General features: G+C 38.9%; 1 protein-coding gene across 1 annotated transcript in view; it reads right to left on the bottom strand.

The window, feature by feature from the left end:
• The window catches only part of KCNK2 (potassium two pore domain channel subfamily K member 2), a 138,432-nt gene that overhangs the window by 84,769 nt on the left and 32,950 nt on the right, over positions 1–20,713 (bottom strand). The window lies entirely within an intron of this gene.

Below are 20,713 nucleotides of genomic sequence, written 5' to 3'. Positions count from 1 at the left end.
AGGCTCATTTTACTTATTCAGCAGGATTTATGAATTACTTTCTTCTTGATTTCTTTGGAGACATTAAAAGATCTCTGTCAGTTCTTTGTGGATAATTATGACATTAAGGCCATGCCATGTTACTGTATTCTGCCATTAAACCATTAGTCATATCCTGCTATGTAAATTTATACTGAAGGAAAAACTAATGGCATACAACTTGCTTTTCTTTTGAGCAAACGAGATATGCTTCACAGGCAACAATGATGCAGGGCTACCCCCAGTGCCCATGCTGAGAGTGCACTCTTCCAGTCCACCACCAGTGCTAGGAGAGCAAAGAGCAGTAGGCAGGAGACACTTGCAACCGAGTGATACTCAGCCCTCATCTGACTCTGGAAATGGTGAAGTCTTAAAGCAGTCCCATTTGAAAATGCATGATCACTTTTAATTTGCATTTGTAAATGAGTTAAGTGTATGAGGTGCAACTAGAATACGTATTAATGAATTTTGCCTCACTAGCAAGCTATTACGTCTACCATGAGTCTGTCATACAGTGTGATAAATCATTTGTTCAGCAGAAATGCTATTGTTTCTCAGCAGAAATGCTACTGTTTCTCACCTCATCAGTTACCAGAAAGAATGTTTACATGTGCCCATCTATTTCATACAGCTTAGCTGTCAGCTTCAATTAGGTTCTAATTCTTTCCATCGCTAGTAACTCTTATCTATTTATCCACGTGCAGCAAGTGGGAAGTTGTTTTGGAACCCATAAGGTATTTGCTGTTGTAATTAATATTGTGAATGTGTATTTTTCTTTACTGGCTTGTAAATCTCCCAGTGGGTTTCCTCCCTGCCTGTGTTGTGTTACCAGACCTAATGGGATTTCTTTCTCACATGTTCTGCCACTGTTTTTTTACATATTTGCTTTCACAAACATGTTATGCTTGGACAGCTTCAGAACCAACAATTATAACTAACTTTTCAATGCCTTTTTCATCAATGATAAATGCGGATTGTCATATGTCACCTTTATTACGGATTATTTATGCACAGGAAAAACTACTACTTTGAGTTACTGATCTCCTTGAAGGGAAGATAGTGGTCCTTTGGGATGATTACAAAATGTTTATCTGCAACGATGAAAACATTCTACAAAACTACTGGTTTGTAATATGCTTTTCATTTTTCCTAGTTGCAGTCTCCTCAACATAGGAGACTGGCAATGAGAATATCTAAATTGTATAGCTGGCTGTGCAATTCTATTAGTACTAATCATGCAGCTCTCCTCAGATTTTCATGGTGGTACTGGATGACTTGGGAGTTGGAAACCTAATCTCTGTATTGTCTTTGTAGGCTGATAAAAAAACATGGAGTATTTTGAAAGAAAAAAAATGTACATAAAAAACTGCACACATCAGGCTTGATAAGAAAGAGGCAGTTTTTCTTGAGTAGATAAGCATGTGCTTACTTTTAAACTATGCCTTGAGGAGCTGAGGATTTTATATTTATATTTGTGACATACTACATCCACATTTTAGGGAATTCTGGAAATAGTGACACAGACTTATGACACAACAATGCATACATAAAATACATTAGGCATTGCCATTGCTGAGCACTCTCATCCTTAAACACTCCTACCTCTATTTTCTGTAAAGTGTAGACTTGGAAATTCTGGGTTTGGAGGTTTAATCTTGGGCTGGCAGCTATGAACTGTGTTGGCAGGAGAACAGGCTACAGGTTCATACTGATCTTTTCAGCTTTGAAGTATCTGCTAATCTGTCTTTACAGTTTTGCTCGAAATAAGGTTTGTGTCATGTCGGTTGTGTCATGCCACTGATGTTAAGCATGCAAAGAAACTGATCTAGTATTTTGTATACTTTCCTGGTTTCTTTTCAGTTTTTAGAGAGAAAATTAAAAGCTGGCCTCCAGGTTCAAGGAGAATGTAGGTACCAAATATAGGGGGAATTTGGCCCACGTTTTTGTCTCTATATAAATGTACCCCAGATGTAAATATCCCAGGCACCAAATGGAACTAGACACATTTTGGACTGTAGACTGGTGAGAAAGTTTCTTTATACAACTCCTTCAAGTAAAACAGCTAAAATTAGTATTATGAAATTTCCATGACATTTTAGCAGCCTGGACATGGAGGCTGTTCTATTTCTAAATTCCTCAGCATCTTAATATTTTTATAATCACTTTCCCTATCACATAAAAAGGCAAAGTAAGACTGTAAAAAATTCATAGCATTAGTACAAAAGGTAGTCCTCAATAAAAACTATTTTTCTAATTTTTATTAACAACAGATATAAGTTACCCCCATAATAATTCATGTAAACTTCCTGGGTTTTGTTTGCTTTGGTTTGGTTTTGTTAAAAATGGAAATAAACCGGTTTAAGAAGCATGAGATTGCCAAAGAAAGTTAATAGGAAAGCCATAAAGAAACCAATTCCTGAAATTACTGCTTTCCTAGCTTTTCATGTTCTCTTTCATAACAACTTCATATACTAAGAGGATTACTACTTGAAAATTTTACTTAAGGCTTTATCCAACAAGAATATCTCAATGGAAGAAACACAACAAAAGCAATGAGTAAGGAAGCCTCAGGCTGAACATTTTTACTGGATTCTTGAGGACTCCTTGGCAATTTCTTTATTTTAGAGGGAAGATCTGATGATTTTTCTTACTCATAAAAACTACCTAAAATATTTAGGGGCAAGTCAGCTACAATCTCAATATTGTAACTAGTAAAATAGACTTGTAGGGAAAGCATCTGTAACTCACAGGGAGTAGTTCCTGAATAGTGCTAGCAAATCTGCAGAAATAAGTGTAATCCAGATATGAAGGATTGTGGATATAGCCGCACATCACAGCAGAACTCCATGCAAGGAGCCATGTGGGAATTCAGAGCAAGCTGCTGCATGCACAAGATTGCACAGCATAACAAATAAATATTGCCAGCTCCTGAAGGTGGGGCAGGCATGGTCTTAACAGCAACACAGACTAGTAACTCTGACCTCTCTGCATTGTAAACTGGCTCAAATACAGTACTTGTATAACAGTTATGTGTTTACCTCCAGTTTTGGAGTTACCTTATATTTTTGGGGTTTTTCTATATCACTGTGCAAGGGACAGACATGGCATCTGACTTAGACAGAGGTGCCTATGTGCAAAATTGTAATGCAAAGCCAAACCTACTCCTTTTAATTTCTCTGTACCGCTGGTTTTCTTTCACAAGGTTTCTGCTTCTGGACACAAAAACACTTCCCACCATGCTACTCAGCACTAATGGCATTCTTATGCCCAACTGATCTGGAAAATAAGCCTTCCTTACTTATGTCCTTGGGGGAGTTTATTTGGTAGGCTTTTCTAGACAGCTAGCAGAAGAAACTTTGTGTAAAATGTAGGGATGGTTACCCTTTTAAAGCATAAATAAAAGAAATGCCTCCACCAGATTTTATGCAATACTGCAATGACCAAAGACTCTCTCAGGATAGGGGGGAAAAAAGAACTGTTTATTCTGCATACAGGAATTTAAACCCACATCTTTCACCTTTGTCAAGGGAACTAATCACTGGGACTACCCCAGTTCCAGGAAGCCAAACTTTGAGATCACCTATTCCAGTATATTATTGAACTTAAGTGTACTGTTCTGCAATTGGGTCAGGTCCCCAGGAAATATTACTGAGCTGTATTTGTAGTCCTCACATATTTGTGCAAAGTTATGTTTACACTTGGAATATACTGCATACATTTAGCCTATATTTAGGACTAAACTATAGCTGTTACTCTATCACCCAATGACCACTCTACAGCAGAGAAGGGGAATCAAATAACCAAAATAATACCAATCTCAGTACAATATAAATCCAGTTACAATCAACCCAACAAAAACACAACAGTCCCAACATCCAAGAAGGCAGTCCTCCAGAACAGAAAGGAGGTTAAAGTGGGAGCCAAAGCAAGAGGGTCCTCTCTCCTCAGCATACTTCCTCATTTATACTGAGTGTGATGCTTATGGTCTGGGATACACCTGTGAGCCAACTGAAGTCAGCTGCCCTGGCAGACTCAAAACTGCTAATGGCCTGCAGCCCATGGCTGGCTTTTGATTCCGCCCAGCAAAACCAGGACTTATACTTACATGGGTGCATGTTTAACCTCCATTGCCATCATTAGAAAGAGTTTTACTGAAAACAAATAAAGGACCTGTTTACCCCAGAGCACATTCTGAGCTTGTCATTATGTTTTGTCTTCCTATTGCATAAAGGGTTTCTTCAGAGTCAGTTATCTGCTGACCCTATGCTGTCAGAAAGGCACTCCAAAACCGTCTTTAGAGATCAAAGGCTAACCCATGGCAGGCAGGATGCAAGAGACTGGATCCTAGCACCAGAGGTCTGTGTCAGTTATTTTGTCTGTTGTATGGGAAAGAGTTTTGACTTAAATTTCTGCTAGCTACATGGGAAAGTTAGGCTTCAAGATGATTTAAACCTAACTAGAATGAGATGTAGCTACAACACATTTGATTATTTCATTTCTCATACCTCTCTCCAGAAATAGCCACTGATTTATTTTCATAATCTTAACATTTTATTGTAATAATTTATTTTTTTACTGAAAGCTAGCTAGAGAAAAGATGGATTTCAGGATGGCTGACAAACTCTGAGCAGCCTTCTCCACTGTATGTGGCAAATCCTTCTGTATATGTCAGTCTATTGTTACAGTCCCAACCACTCTGAGTGTCTCCTTCAGCTGATAATATTCAATCTGTTTGCTGGATAAAACGGACTCCAGGTAGGAGATTGAGTGGCCCACTTTCAAAACCTTCTCAGCAAGCATCAGGGTAATAAGGAGATGGCATGACATTCAAGGGACCTCTTTAGATTTATGACAATCCTGTAACCCAGCAGGCATTAAAGAACTCTTACGTAATCCCAGTTCTTCCTGTAAAATTCAGGACTTGTGAAGTGGGAAAAGGACAGGAGGAGGAAGAGAGAAAACATTCCTAGCTTAGTGATTATGTATTCACTTGACAGAGGATGATGTGAGTTCCCACTCCAAGGACTACTTATGCATTTTAACCAATGACAGTTTCAATGAAAAATCCAAGGACAGAAACAAATTACATCTGGTCACTTCTACAGGTATTGATCACTGATAGTCATCTTAGTTGTCAAACACTACACTGACACCATGTCCCTTCAGATTCTTTGCCAAGTTTATTCCTTTGGCATTCAAGAAGACAAACCATCAAGGATGCTTCAGCATGCAGAAAATTCCTGCTAACTCAGTTCAAACAGAGCAAATCATCAATTTCAACTGAATAAGATGAAAGAAATCTCCCATTCGTCGACTGTTTAGCATAACTCAAGGAACATTAATTTCTATCCATGTTCTCTTGATTCCAATAGGTTGTTGATGACAGGAGAGTAGAAAGAAAGCTTTTCATCATCAATCACTTCCATTAGTACTTGAATACCCACTGTGTACAAGGATTCACACATTCCTCTGTTTTTAAGACAAGAAAGCAACCTGTCAATAACTGCTAAACTACTAACCATTCAAAATGACTGCTTAGGAAAGAACATACACGCAATAGCTGCTGTGCAGAATATTTAACAGAAAGCTATATGGGGAATTTTAGGTAGAAGTCTGCATCTGTATGATCAACAAAAACTGCATTTATACACTAGCTATGCTCTAGTTTTTACTATTCTTTTTTAATGAGTATGTCATAAGCCTTTTGTAGTACTGAAATAAATAGCAGAAATCTACTGATCTTGTTTATACACTCCTCTAATGTAACAAAGATAGATCCATCACTTAACTGAACAGGCCACTGGTACTGCAGTGTGTGACTTTCTGACCTGCAACATGGAACACCTCGTCTTGCTGTAAGTGTTCCTTAAGGATCCTTACTAGAGACATACTGACATGGAAGACACTTCAGTGGTAAAGTCTGTAACTTTATGTTCCTCATATTCATGTAACTCATATTCATTTAATGCTGCAGAATGTATAAGGTTGAGCTAGAGGCTGGAGAGTCACCAGTTTGTGAAAGGAACTGCATGATCTAGTTGCCTGCAATAACAGGGTGCAAGGGTAGCTGACCCAGTCTTTCTTCTAGTCTAGATTCACGTCTTGTCAGTTACTGTGTCTTGATGTGATCTCACTGACTTAGATGACAATACTGTAAACAAAGACAGCTAAAATTTGGTCGTGATCTCAACACAGTGATTCAAGAGTCACTGTGCTCTGCACTGGTACACCTAGTTTTAGTTAAACAGCAGCTGCAGTCTAAAGTTGGAGCCTGAGTCCTGTACACGGGGAAAGGTAATCATCCACAACAGTCCTCCAGGAACTGCTATCAACCAGCCACCGGGCAACACCACAGAAAATAATCCTTGTCAAGCTCTGGTATCCAAGTCTCTTAAAGGAAGAGATTCCAGATGTTGTCTGGGTGGACTTTTTAAAGTACTTGACAGGGACAAAATGGGAAGAGAAGAAGGAAAGGGAGAGAACAAAGAGCTAGAAGGCACCACTAAGTGCAACTCAGTAGCTGAAGCATCCACCCAGGAGACAGGAGAGGAGATAGGGGCTCACATCTACCTCTACAGGAAGACTCTAACCAGAAAACCATTGGGCGGAGTATTCTTAATCCTCAAATATTTAGCTGCTTACGATTTCAGCAATAAAGCATTTAATACTGACACCCATGTCCCAACAGGCCATTTTTATGCATACCTTACTCAGGCAAATTCCCATCAACTTCAAAGGAAGCCTGAAAACTTAGAGGCTTTCAATTGACCTGGCATGCCTCAGGGTCCTGCTCCACAAACTTTCAGACCAACGCCCGGCTACAACATGCCATGGCTCATGTTCAGGATCTGGGTTTGAGCTTTCCTTGGCATGGCAACTGGATGTGAGAAATATGGGGACAAGGGATCACTGCATGCCTGGGTCGAGCCCCAGTACAACAGTGGCATACAGCCTGTATATTCTTATGAGCCCAGAGAAATGGGAAGGACTCTCACAAGCCATGACACAGAAGGACCCTACATGCTTAAGAAGTTTCCATGTAGAACACAGAGCTCAGATAATGCTAACTGCAGTAAAGCACAAAAGGCAAACACTAAAAAACAAGTGTACCCAGGGAGGTGGGGGGATGGGTGGGGAAAGGCATATAAAGCTTGGTTTTGGATGAAGTGGAACTATGGTAGAAACCACCTTACCCATCATGTTCAAAATCAACATATAAATCAAGCCAAGACACAGTCACCCTTTAATTTAGAATGCAAGCCATGCCACTTACTGAGAGTCCTTAAGTCTGTACCATAAATTTTCTCTCTAGACTGCTAAGTCTTTCTGGGGGAGATGTGTGTATTAACCACATTACAATGGTGTATATATGTTAAACATTGTTAAGCACTCTTTCTTTCATTAATTCTTCGAGGTGGAAAAGTGCATTTTTAATAATGGAATCTAAAAATTAGTCACATAGGGAGCAAAAAATATTACATAGGGAGTTCCCTGTGGACAAGAAATTTTTAACAGGTTGCAGTTTAGTTTTCTGTGTACTTAGTTGTAAATATGCACTGAGAACTGGGACATTTTTCTCCTTTGCAATGGACATTTGTTTCTAAAATCTCCAGAATATCCAATCATGGATAGAAAGTTTCTTTAAGCATGTGCATATGTTCAACTTCTGATCTTTGTTCTACATTTTTCTTTGTGTTCTCTTAAAACTGCAATGACTATTTCAATTTCCTTTTTTCTTGGTGAAATTTGCTTTATGATTCTTTCTTTGCTGTCTATGTCTTAATTTATTTGTTTGTTGCTTCTTTTAATCTGTTTTTCTTTTTCCAAGTGCATCTGGCCTTCTCCCTGTGAGATGAAGTGCCACATGCATTTCCAGCTTCTGTCTCCATCAGTAATCAGTAAAATTTTGTTTTCAAGAGACTGCTTTGCAATTATATCTTGTTTACAGCTATTACAGAAGTGAGTTTATCACTGCACAATTTGGGCTTTTTTATTTGTATTCAAACTTACTTAAGATTGCATATTGACCCGGATATCAATATCCAATTCAATTCTTCTTCAAGGGGGCATTTCAGCCTTCTGAGATAGCTCTCTATTGGAGCAATTTCCACAGAATTATCTTCTTCATTGTGCAGAACACTTATACTTAATTTTCTTTGAGGTACAGCTTCTCACACAGCTTTGTTTCTTGACAAAATAGCATCTCTATCAAAAGCCAGTCATTGTTTAGCTCCCCTTTTTTTTCCTTCACATGTAAATTTTCACATTACTTCTTGTAAATTCACCACACATGAGAATTTTACTGTTGAAGCTTGGGGTCTTTTTACTTTGCCATCCATTTTTTTTTTTAGTAAGATCTGTTTGTCAGCCCCATTTACTGTGCCATCACCTCTTTTCTTTCTAAAATTTCTATTCTCATCTGAGAGAGTTCTGCAGCCTGGCAGACTAACACAGCTGCTTCTACACTTAAGTTAGAATCTCATATGCTGTTTCAGTTTTGGTCTCTGCTACAATCTGGTCTCAAAATTAGTATTCCATAAACGGGGGGGGGGGGGGGGGGGGGGGGGAGGAAGTGTGTTTTTTTCTTTTACAAATATTAAATAATTTTCTATTTTGGATATCCTCTCAGAATTTCATTCTTTCAGAATATGACTCTATATTTTTCCCTTAGCACAAGCCAGATTGCTCTTCTTGTTGAAAGGCAACCCTGCCATGGCATGCCATGGCAGGGAGCTTAGAGCTAGCTTTTACACACCTTCCTCTTTAGAAACTTTTCTTTTTGAAGAGAAAAAATTCTCCTTTAATTCCTCTGCCTGATTCATTTCATGAGAACCATGGATGCAATAGCTATTAGATATTAGCTGCTGTTCCAGATCCTTCATCCCTCACATTTGCTTTGACTTTTCTGACACTGGATGCATGTTTCTTTCTCTGTCTCTTCTTCAGATATCATGGAGTGTTCTTGGTGGTAACTAATGTAATTGCCCAGGATGAATCTTTCTAGATGTAATGGGTAGACTACAAATATTTGTCAGTTATTTGTAACACTGGAGCTTGCAACGGAGAAAAGCTGATGTTTTTCTTCTTCCTCTTGATATTGATCCGTCCTGGTTCAAAGCAATGTGTTGCACAAGGAATGTTACACTTCTAACTAAGACTATTTGGGGCCCAATTATCCTTAAACTCTTGCTTCAATCTGAACCTAAAATATGCTTTGTGTCCATAGGAAGGAGATTCTTAGGAGCTGTAACAAGTCTACTACAAGTGAATGGGGAGAGTCAACACTTTCTGGAAGGAACCCAAAGTGGCCAGCCTCTGAGCAGAAAGCCACCAAATATCACACATTTAGGACACTGATTCTTTCAGACCCACCTACAAACAGCACTACTCATGTGGATCAGTGTGGTTTGGATCCTAATCCTGTTGTGTCCTGATCCTGTATCACTGTGTGAACACAAGAGAGTGTTGCATAATAAGCTGGACCCTTCTAGTCTGTTTTAACTACATTTATTACAAGTCCTCATAAATCCACCATCTTGTCTAGACTGATTATCGTTGCTAGTATCAACAACGCAATAGGAGATGAGGTTTCTCCAGCTATCAGTGCTGCATGCCAACCATCAAGCCCTGGTGAAACATCAGTGGCAAAATGCACATAGTTCTAGTCATCAGTGATCCACAGAATTTAACCCAAAGAGAAGCAGAAAAGGCAGCTAGATGGATTGTGTCAGAGCAAACAGGAGAAGCTCAGCTCACTTATTCTGCTGTGTGTAGATCAATCAAAAAGGCATTTTTGAGCTAATGGACCATGTTGGCACAAACCCAAAACCATTCTGTGAATAAATTTTGGCTGGAAATCACAAAAAGCATGAGAAGATCCCACTTCTGGAACAAACTCTTAATAGGGAGGATGAGAACAAAAACCTAACATTTTAAAACAGAGGATGGTCAGTTTATAAAAAATATTTATCTGACATGCTGCCTGCAAAAACAGATTGGTCTCAGAGGCTCAGTGGAGAGATGGTCAATCTTCCTGACCCCAGAAGCCACATTCTCTTTTATTCACAGAGCCACATAGACTTTGGAGAGCTGTGGGGAGAGTGGATAGCTCAGCATGTCCCAGATCTTTTAGTGTTCCCTTGTGGATTTGGGTTGGATGGCCTCTGCGTACCAGACAAAATCACGTCAACTGGCTCATGTCCCTCAGCAGCCTCCAAACCAATGCAGCCCACTGTCACATGAGTGCTGTAACCCCAGCATGGGAGGTCACTTGGTTTGCAGCTCAAAAACCCTGAGACCTTCATCCCAAGGTCTTTCAGTCATGCACAATGAGATGTATTACACTTCTAACCCACAGCTCTCAGGTGCCAGGCTGTCCCTTCTATCTGACTGTCTCCAGACTATGGAGATGAAAAACCATCTGGAAGAATGTCTTGTACAATAAGGGTTTTTAAAAGAACTTGTTCTCTGATCTGTATTTTTAGCAACAGTAGCACTAAGAACCATAGTGAAAATCGAACATTTTTGTGCTAAGTTATCATCATCAGGGTGAAACACTGTACTGATAACTTGAGAAGATCTGAGGTTTAAGAGGCAATAACAGTGTCCTGGACTGTGTGTTCTACCAAAGCCAAAACACTCACAGCAAGTGTCAAAGCCAAGGATATGTGCCATTTATTAATAGAAGATGAAGCTGTTGCTGAGTCAAGAAGTAGCCTCAAGTTACTAATATAATTAAAAACTGGAATGAAATATTACAATGAATGAAAAAATTTAAATTGTGAGTGGTCAAAGTGCCAAATAAATAATTTAAAGAGAGGTTTTAAAAGCAGTTGAAACATCTTTTCCTGTTTTGTTTTTTTTTTTTTCTATTTCTTCATAGCACTAACCTTTTTTCACCCTTTCTAATATAATCCTCACACTCTTCTCTGGTATTTGCATAGGTTAGCAAGGTTACTTTCCCTTACAATATACTTCTGTTTATAATACATGTTTGGAAATTGCTGTGCTTGTCCATGTGAAACAGAAAAAAATGTCATAGTGAATAGGAAGACAATCTGTTTTGGGGACAGTCACAGGGAAAAAAATATCTGGGAAATTTAATCAGAATAGTGGGCATGGGCTCACTGTGGGTTTTTCAGTTATTTAAAGCTTTTCAGGATTTTTCCATCTCTATTTTCTCTGCTGTTAAGAGTTATTTTTCTTATTCTGGGTAAATAAAAAACTTTTCTTGTTTCATTTAAAGAGTGTCAGAGGGTGATAGGACTTATTTACGGCTGAGGAGGATCTAAGAAGCCAGGCAATTGCTGAAGCTAAGCTAAGATGGCAGCATGTACACTGACTGCACAGGTAGAGAGAAGCTGGATCTTCCCACATATGTGAATGCCTTCTTCCACATATTGTGAGAATGGAAACCTTTAAAAAATTTTTTCTTTTTTGTTGCCCACCACCCCACTTCCAAACCCTGACTTAAAAAAGAAAAAAAAAAAAGAAGAAGAATTAAATACAAGTTCTTCACATATCCCACAAAAGCAACTAAACTGTTGGTTAAGATCTTAGGACCCTTGCCTGGAAAATATTGAAGAGTCAAGAGACAATATTAACCTGCTTAATCCAGCACCTTAACAAGCCTGGCAGTATCAAGTAGTTGCATTATTGTGTGCTTAGTGGAGCTGAAATGCAGGTTTCCATGGGAAATTTCAGTCAGACTGGTGCTTTCCTGTGGCAAAGGTTTTTAACTTGAAATGTTAGCTTCTGTCACTGAAGACATTTTACCTCAAAAAGGCTTCTCATCACCTCTAATTCATGCTGGCAAAGAATAGAAACACAGCTTTGTCCCTGCTTTATCAGATGTGCGTTCATGTTGTCTAGCGCTGTCTGCCTCCAACCTGGATGAAGCATTAGTCTTTCATGAGTTGTACATCCCTATAACCATGTGCTAACTCTGTAGAGATGCAAATGAATACCCATAGCTAGAGAACAGACTACCAATCTGCGCACCTCTGCTTCAGAACTGATGATTTTTCTATCTAGAGATCTGTCATATAGGCTGCCTTACATCACATTCTCAAGTCATGTGGCTGGAGGCATGCACAGTTCTGCCATCGCTGTCCCATTACGGTCCTGTCTTCCCATAGCTTTAATTGTAGCTGAGTTTTTGTGAAGAAGCTGTTCTCCATCCACAGCTAAAAACCAAGATTTCTGCGGTGTTTGTTATTGTTTACTAGAAATCCTAAATACTGTTAAAAGGCCTGTTGATACATGTTTCCAGGATTTAGTTACATTTTTCTTTCCTGTCATTACACCTCCGATGAGAGAAATTTTATAGCTATCAGTTTTCAATTTGATTTTTTAAGCCAACCTGCTCCATGTGTTTGCATTTATGTTAAGCATGTTTGCATTGTGAAGATGTTCTCTTCCTTGCACAAGTGCTCAGTTCTCTATGGAAGCAATAGCATCTATACCCTATAGAAAACTTCTACACAGAATTTAATTCCTCATCTGTATGCCTTCTTTTGGCCATGAAACCGTAGTCTGGATGAACTCTTCATGATGGTGTCCCCTTCTGCCAGACACTTACCTCAGTCAAATAGAAACTTGAAGTAGATTCTCAAATATAAGCTCCTTACAATTTGTATGAGGATAAGATTAATGGAGTTAAGCATATAAATGGCCAAAATTTGTTTTGCAAGGTCAAAAATGTCTGGCGGCTTCTCTCTGAGGATTTTACCTGTGCTAAAATAGTTTTTTTCCTTATATTCATAAAGCCATTGCTGTCACATTAGATGATAATTGCCACAGACTCAAAATGGAGTAAACTCCAAGTAGCACATGTAAAAAATAAGAGAAGCTGTAGTGTGCAGCACCTCCTGAGTCTCTTGCCCCTCCATGTTTACTGATGGTGGAGCTGAGCTACAGGTGTTTAGTAAGACCCTTCTCTGCCTTTTTCTTTCAATTCAATTGCATTCCAGAGGTCATCAAATCCAAACACTAATGACTCATAGATTACTAGGATTTTACTTTCAGTCTCCTACAGTTTATTCTTTATGTGGGTTTTCCAAATTAAAGCAAAAGCATGCTGATGTTTGTGATTTTTTCATCATGTTATTTCTGCATATACCTTGGCAACAGGCACTGTACATCTCCCTATTTAGGTTACAGACCAGATTATTTCTGCAACTGTGTTTTTTGTACTCTTCTTGATCAATGGTTTTCAAAATTCTTTAAAATAATTGCAATAACATTTGAAAATAGTTAATGTCTCATCTGAAGCACCCCAGCAGTCTTAAAAAAGGCATCACTAAAACTTTAGAAACCTTTTCCTACATGAATTGGTAGTGGCTATCATTTCAGTATTTCATTTGGTTCTTTGCAATGCATGGGTTATACTGAAAGTATGACCTTTAAAAAAATACCCACTTTTTAAAATGGTGTATAATACAAGTTCATTGTGATTTTCAAAATGTTGCATTCAGCTCCAGTATCTGATTTCTGCCTGTCTGGACTTCTTTAGAAGCAAATGTTTGTTTGTGTGAGAGATCAGACTACGTGCATGAGGCTCAGACAGAAACATGTGCACATTACAGATGGACCCTGCTGATCTGCTTCCCTTTCTACAGGAGAGTTGGACAGAAGCAGTTTGGGCAGCACAACAGTCAGATACCATCTCTTATTTGAATGTGTAACAAGATGTTCAAGGCTCTGCTGTGTTTTTTGATGGGGATATGATCAGAGCTTCTGTCTTCCGTGTGACACAGATCACCTGCACAACCTCTGGTGTGGCCTCTGCATTTCTCCTGCCATTTCTAGTATGGTGGTAACATCTCTGAATCTATCCTTGTCAACCAAGGAGTGGAGGCAAAACAAGACAGCAGCAGCTTCTTAAGAGTTCTTTAAATGGAAAGCTACAAGTCTGAGAAAATGGAGCATGGTGTCAGTGCGTTCTTTAGCCTTCTACTGTCTTTCTTGTGTGTAGGTTAAGTGCACACAATGTACTAAGTTGTTTTGTGAGCAAATACAAATCAAATGGTAGGTGGGAAAACTGAAAGATCTATTTGAGGGAATAACGGCAATATTAGCAAGATAAAGTCATTATGTAGGTGTGTCTCCCACTGAGGAGTTTTTGCTTTGTACACATGTTTCTATGAAGAATGGTAAAAAATAGAAGAGGTATTTAATGCAGCAGAGAAAATCCAAACAAATGTCCTTGCCTCAACCAAACAAGAACACAGCACACATCTAAAGGCAAATCAATGGGAATGCTGACTTATTTGTTAATGCTTCACTCCTGGGCTTCCTTAATTGTAATGTTCTTTATTTTATAAATTATACTACAATCCATACATTGTTTCTCTCTGATCATATAATGTGGTTTCCATCTAAATTTAAGTTATGTGGTTTTATCAGTTTGCAAGAGATTTGACCTTTTACTTGCCTTTCTCTATTACCTGCCAATGCATTTTTAGACAGTGACGCATTGCTGGTTTGGAACATGATGGAAATGAAAACAGAACAACAAAACAGCAGGCATTTCTCAGTTACATAAAGGATAATAAAACTGGAGATTCTGTGATTGCTGTGCAACTCGATAACTTTTCAAATGAACAGCTCAGAAACCACCTCTCCATCATTTAAGTGACTGTTAGGAAAGAATTTTTTCTGGTTTTAACAGACAATTCATTTTATAATGTGATATACAGAACATGCTATTCCAAATCTTTCAGGGTGAGAACAAGTAAAAAAAAAAAATTTCTCCTAAATAATTTATGCATAACATTTTTGGTACAAATATATGAATCAAAAATATTTTTTTTCAGCTTTGGTGGAGGATTGATCCTTATTAAATCCAGGAATAAGCAACATATTTTGGCTCAGCATATAGACTTGGCAGGATTTCTTCTAGTTGTCAATCAATTACAGATAGATTGCTATATAGAATTCCATTGATTTTATCTGTGGAGACTTACATATTTATGAGGTCAGCAGAAAAAGTGAAGTTATAAGCTTCCTTAGGTTGCTTTCTAGCTGATTTATCTGTATCCAATATATTGCTCCAGTACAACACCTCTTAAAACTACTGATTCATTTTGTGGAAAAAATGTTACTCTTCTCTGTGCTTTTCTTCCCATCACATATAAGTAAAAAGCATTACATTATAATCTTAATCTCAAAGTAAATAAAATAGTTTCCTTACGAAGTTTATATATTTTGAATCACTTGATTTTGTCATCAAGTTTTCAAATAAGTAGCTGTTTTAAGTTGTAATGAGTCTAAGACAAGGTTAAAAAAAATAATCCACATTGAAAGAGATATTAGGATGTATTTTGGGCTTTAAAGTTTTTTATATGCATATTCAAATTTTAAAAAAGAAAAAGAAAGATATAACCATGCTGGAACATTTCCAGAGAAGGACCATGAGGATGATCAGGGGTCTTGGAGCATCTCTCCTATGCAGACAGGTTAAGAGAGTTGGGGTCTCCTCAGAGCCCTTATTGTGGCCTTCCAATGTCTTAAGGGAGCCTACAAGAAAGCTGGTGAGGGACTTTTTAGGGTGTCAGATAGTGATAGGACTAGGGGAAATGGATCCAAGCTACAAGAGGGTAGATTTAGATTAGATGTTAGGAAGAAGTTCTTCACCATAAGCATGGTGAGACACTGGAATAGGTTGCCCAAGGAGGTGGTGGAAGCCCCATCCTGGATTTTTTTTAAGCCAGGGTGGATGTGGCTCTGGGCAACCTGATCTAGTGGAAAGTGTCCCTGCCCATGGCAGGGGGGTTGGAACTAGATGATTTTTGATGTTCCTTCCAACCCTGACAATTCTGTAATTCTGTGAAAAAGAAGTGAAGGCTAGTTTTGTTACATGCAAACAGCAACAGGCATTCTTCATCTAACATGTGTCAGGTTAATATTTAAATAACTAATATGGCATCAGCTAGAGTAAGACATTGTAGCTAACATTATCAGCCCTTAACCTGACCTGCAAATCAACCTTGCATTTTTTCATGACCTTACTGCCATATATTCAATTTCCAGGAATCACAATTATTTTGTCTATTAATTCCAAAACCAAACATCCTGTAATAATTAAAACAACATTTTGTTCTTCATGACAGTTAATTTTTAACATATTTCTGATACATTTTTTCATTCAGAGAAAAAGCAATGTTTATGGATCTGTAAATGTATTAAATCATTTAACATCAAAACAATATCTTTAAAATACCTCAATTTTTACTCAAAACAGGCAGAACACATGAAGCAAATTCATATGCATGCACCTCTCCTGTTCCGTCCTTCCTGCACTGGAGTGCTACCAGCCCTCTGACCTCAAACTCGTACACACCCTTACAAATGCAACACATTTCTAGAACACAGTTTCTTGCCTGCTGGAATAAGACTTTCAAGGTAGACTTTTGTCATTGTTGCTTGTTTGTAAACTCATTTCAAAAGCCAGAATCAAAGATGTGGCTCCAAAGTTAAAACTAAAAAGCTGCCTGGCCACATGCAAAGCTAGCTGCTACATGACGACTATTCATCCAAGAAGAGAATGAAGTTCTGCAGTTTTATTTTCAATTTAAGAAGAAAGAGGCATTCCATCTAGCTCAGTATTTACTATGCACCCTAGATACAGGAGAAAATACCTTGCTTCTATCTTAGGCCTTAGTTAAAGCATTTTAGATATTCTAAAACACTAGGAATAACAGCTGAACACTGAAGACAGGCTGATGTTCTGCAACTTATCCCACTGATTTTGGTTTAGAAGAGTGCTATTGCAACAATGCTTTGCAAGGTCAGATCTCAAAGTCACAGCTATTTTTACTCAGTGCTTATTCAGAGAAGCCACACTTGACTCTTGCTCAAACATTCTGAATTGTTCTTATTGGTGAGAGTCAGAACCTGCCCAAACTTTATGGCTTCTATTAGTCAAAGGCTGCAGACAGAATGGTTGTGAAAAAAAAAATTTAGATCCTGGCCAAAACTCCTAGGGATGTGAACAATAAGGTAGAAAAAACAAACACCCAGCAAACTTTTCCTAGACTGATGTGGAATTCTGGACTACAGTATAATACATCTCACTGTTAATCTGCATTTTATCTTTACAGGAAACACTGCATGAATAAAATCATCCCTTTTGCAGTTGACTCTGACCTCCCTGTAGAAAGATGTGCTCTCTCTGAATAACTCAAAAATCATGCACAGACAACTCTATGCATTTACTATAATGTTTGATCTACCAAGTATTTTCTCAAAACACAAAATTGTTAAAAACTCATCATGACTACTTTAAATCATGCATTTTTTTCTTCTCCACAAGTCAAAAATTAAGAAGGATGTAATAAATAAAACCATGTAATAAATAAAGCCAAAAAGGTATTTGTCTTCATGTTGTTTTGTGGTTTACCACATCATACTTGAGATGGGAGATACAGTAACTGATGATAGAGAGATGGAAGAGTTGCTGAATGCCTTCTTTGCTGAGCCTTCACTCCTAAGACCAGCCCTCAGGAAGCTCAGTCCCTAGAAGCAAGGGAGCAGAACTGGAGAGATGTGGACATTCCATTGGTCAGTCAGGACAGGGTTAGAGATCTCTTATACTAACTGTAGACACACAAATCCATGGGCCCTGATGGGATGCATCCATGAGTGCTGAGAGAGCTGGCTGATACTGTTACTGAACCTCTCTCCATCATCTTTGAAAAGTCATGGAGAGTAGGAGAGGTGCCTGATGACTGGAAGAAAGCAAATGTCACTCCAGTCTTCAAAAAACGCAAGAAGGAAGACCCAGGTAACTACAGACCACTCAGCCTCACCTCCATCCCTGAAAGATGATGGAGCAGCTCATCCTAGAAGTCATCTCTAACCACATGGAAGGCAAGAAGGTTATCAGGAGTAGAGAACAGGGATTTACTAAGGGGAAATCTTGTCTAACTAATCCAATAGCCTTCTATGAAGTTATGACCAAGTGGGTAGATGAGGGAAGAGCAGTAGATGTCATATACCTTGACTTCAGTTAAGCTTTTGATACTGTCTCCCATGACATCCTCATAGAAAGACTCAGGAAATGTGGCATAGATGGCTGGTCAGTGAGGTGGATTGAAAACTGGCTCCACGACAGAGTTCAGAGTGTCATCATCAGTGGCACAGAGTCACCTTGGAGGCCTGTGGCCAGTGGTGTTCCCCAGGGATCAGTACTAGGTCCATTTTTGTTCAATATATTTATCAATGACCTTGATGAGGGGATTGAGAGTACCCTCAGCAAGTTCACTGATGATATAAAATTGGGGGTGGGGGGGGGGTGGGGGGGTTGGCTGACACCCCCTCAGGCTGTGCAGCCATCCAACGTGACCTGGACAGGCTGGAGAGCTGGATGCAGGCAAACCTCATGAAGTTTAATAAGGACAAGTGCAGGGTCCTACATCTGGGGAGAAATAACAACAGGCACCAGTACAGGTTAGAGGCTACCCTGCTGGAAAGCAGCTCCACAGAGAAAGACCTTGAAGTGATGGTGGACTGCAAGTTCTCCATGGAACAACAATGTGCTCTTGTGGCCAAGAGAGCTAATGGGATCCTGGGATGTATCAAGAAAGGTGTGTCCAGCAGGTGTAGGGAAGTTCTTCTACCTCTTTACTCTGCCTTGGTGAGACCACACCTGGAATACTGTGTCCAGTTTTGGGATCCCCAGTTCAAGAGAGACAGAGACCTGCTGGAGAGAATCCAATGGAGAGCCACAAGGATGATCAGGGGACTTGAGCATCTCCCCTATGAAGAGAGACTTGAGATCCCTGGGGCTGTTTAGTCTGGAGAAGACTGAGAGGGCATCTGATCAATGTCTATAAATATGTGAGGGGTGGGTGTCAGGAGGAGGGGGCCAGGCTCTTTTTGGTGGTACAGAGTGATAGGACAAGGAACAATGGGTTCAAACTTGAACATAGAAGATTTCATCTCAACAGGAGGAGAAACTTCTTTACAGTGAGGAACAGGCTCCCCAGGCGGGTTGTAGAGTCTCCTTCTCTGGAGATTTTCAAAACCGGTAGGTTTGAAAGGGAGTGCTTGGCTGAGGTGCCAGAAGTGGGACAGGGTAGAGAAACCCTTGAAAGACTCTTGGTGTGCACAGACATGTACAATGTTGCCTTTTGGAAAGGGGATTTAATATAAGGATGAGCATGATCCTCTTGGTTCTCTCCTCTAACCTTCTCAAGGGAGTGAATGAATATGTGGGGAGATGCTGTTTTTAAATTAACCAAAACAGAAGAGGTCCAGATGCATTCCTGTGTGAACTACCCTGAGTGATCCTGCTCTGGCAGGGGGGTTGGACTCGATGATCTCTTGAGGTTCCTTCCAACCTCTGATAACCTGTGTGATACTGTGATACTGATGATCTCAGGATTGTACCGTGTTCAATGTTATATGAATTTGCTGCCAGCATTGAGCAGTTCCTTTCTCTTCCAGAAGTGAATGTAGGAAGTAAATCCACTCTTTTAATAGTAGATTAATTAAGATGGGAATTGGTTATACATACCAGAAAATCAAACTGCCATCTATTTTATCTATGTAAATCAATCACATTAAAATAAAAGTATGAAAAATCTACTTAATCGCAACACGATGCCTCTCAACTTCTCAAACATGCTTTATCTGTACCACTTATCTTTTTGACCTCATACTTCAAAGGTGTTAGGAATTAATTTCCATCTATTTCCTTGATGGTTTTCACATCCTGTCTCATTTTCTTCTCCCAAACACTTTTCAGCTTCCCCCTGTTCCTGCACTTGGTAGACTTCAAAATTTAAAATCTTGACCAAAGTAGAATTCTCACCAAGGGCCAGGAGAAACATTAAGCCTCCATACTAAGCATCCAGATGTTTAAACGATTTCTGCAAATGAAGTCCTTGCAGCTGCAGTGTGCTGACAAATGCCTAGCTGTATTTGTTGATGCAGCACTCCTTAACTAATTTAAAGAACTATGAAGTTTGAAGACCAATGGAATAATGGAACACAGGCTCCAAGAATAAAACATCACCATTTGGCTGGATCATGATTTAGTATGTACCAAAAATATTTGCAAGGTGAAAAGTTAGTCAAACAATGAATGCCAGTTCTGGGACAGCCTTCCACTTTTCATCCTCTGAGTTTCAAACATAAGACCTGTTTCTAAAGCATTTAAAAATACCATTCTCTTTCCATTCTCTTAAACTTTAACCCCAGCTTTTCCAGTATCCTTAGAGAGAGAAGTTGAGGTGCTGTTTGTAGTATTAGGAAAAATCATTAGTGTTTATGACTATTCCTTATTTATGCTCTTAGTTCACCTTTCTTACGGCTTTTCTGACAACACTTGGCTTGCAAATACTGAAAAGAACATCAATAACCCTAAAGATGTACAGATTAAATGTCCATTTTACAACCTTCAAAGCAAATCACCTCTGATCTTGTTGGCTTCTTTGCATTATGTTTTGGTTTTCATGTGAAAACAAATTTGTGCTACAGCCCATAGCTAATACTTACCTCCATCTTCCTCTTATATATGGTGTACCAACTCTCTTTTGAGTTGTAGTCTAACATACCCTTCAGATTTAATATTACAGATAGATACAGAAATGGATTGTGTGCTATTAATCCAAGCCCCTATGCAAAACATCCATATCAGAGAGCACAGACTTGGTACTGCCTTCTCTTTTCTTTTGAAAATTATTTTTTG

The sequence above is a fragment of the Indicator indicator genome, chromosome 2, assembly GCF_027791375.1.
Source record: "Indicator indicator isolate 239-I01 chromosome 2, UM_Iind_1.1, whole genome shotgun sequence".
In the NCBI taxonomy this organism is placed as follows: Eukaryota; Metazoa; Chordata; class Aves; order Piciformes; family Indicatoridae; genus Indicator; species Indicator indicator.
Note: the sequence above shows the minus strand (reverse complement) of the source record. Positions and strands in the feature narration are given on the sequence as shown.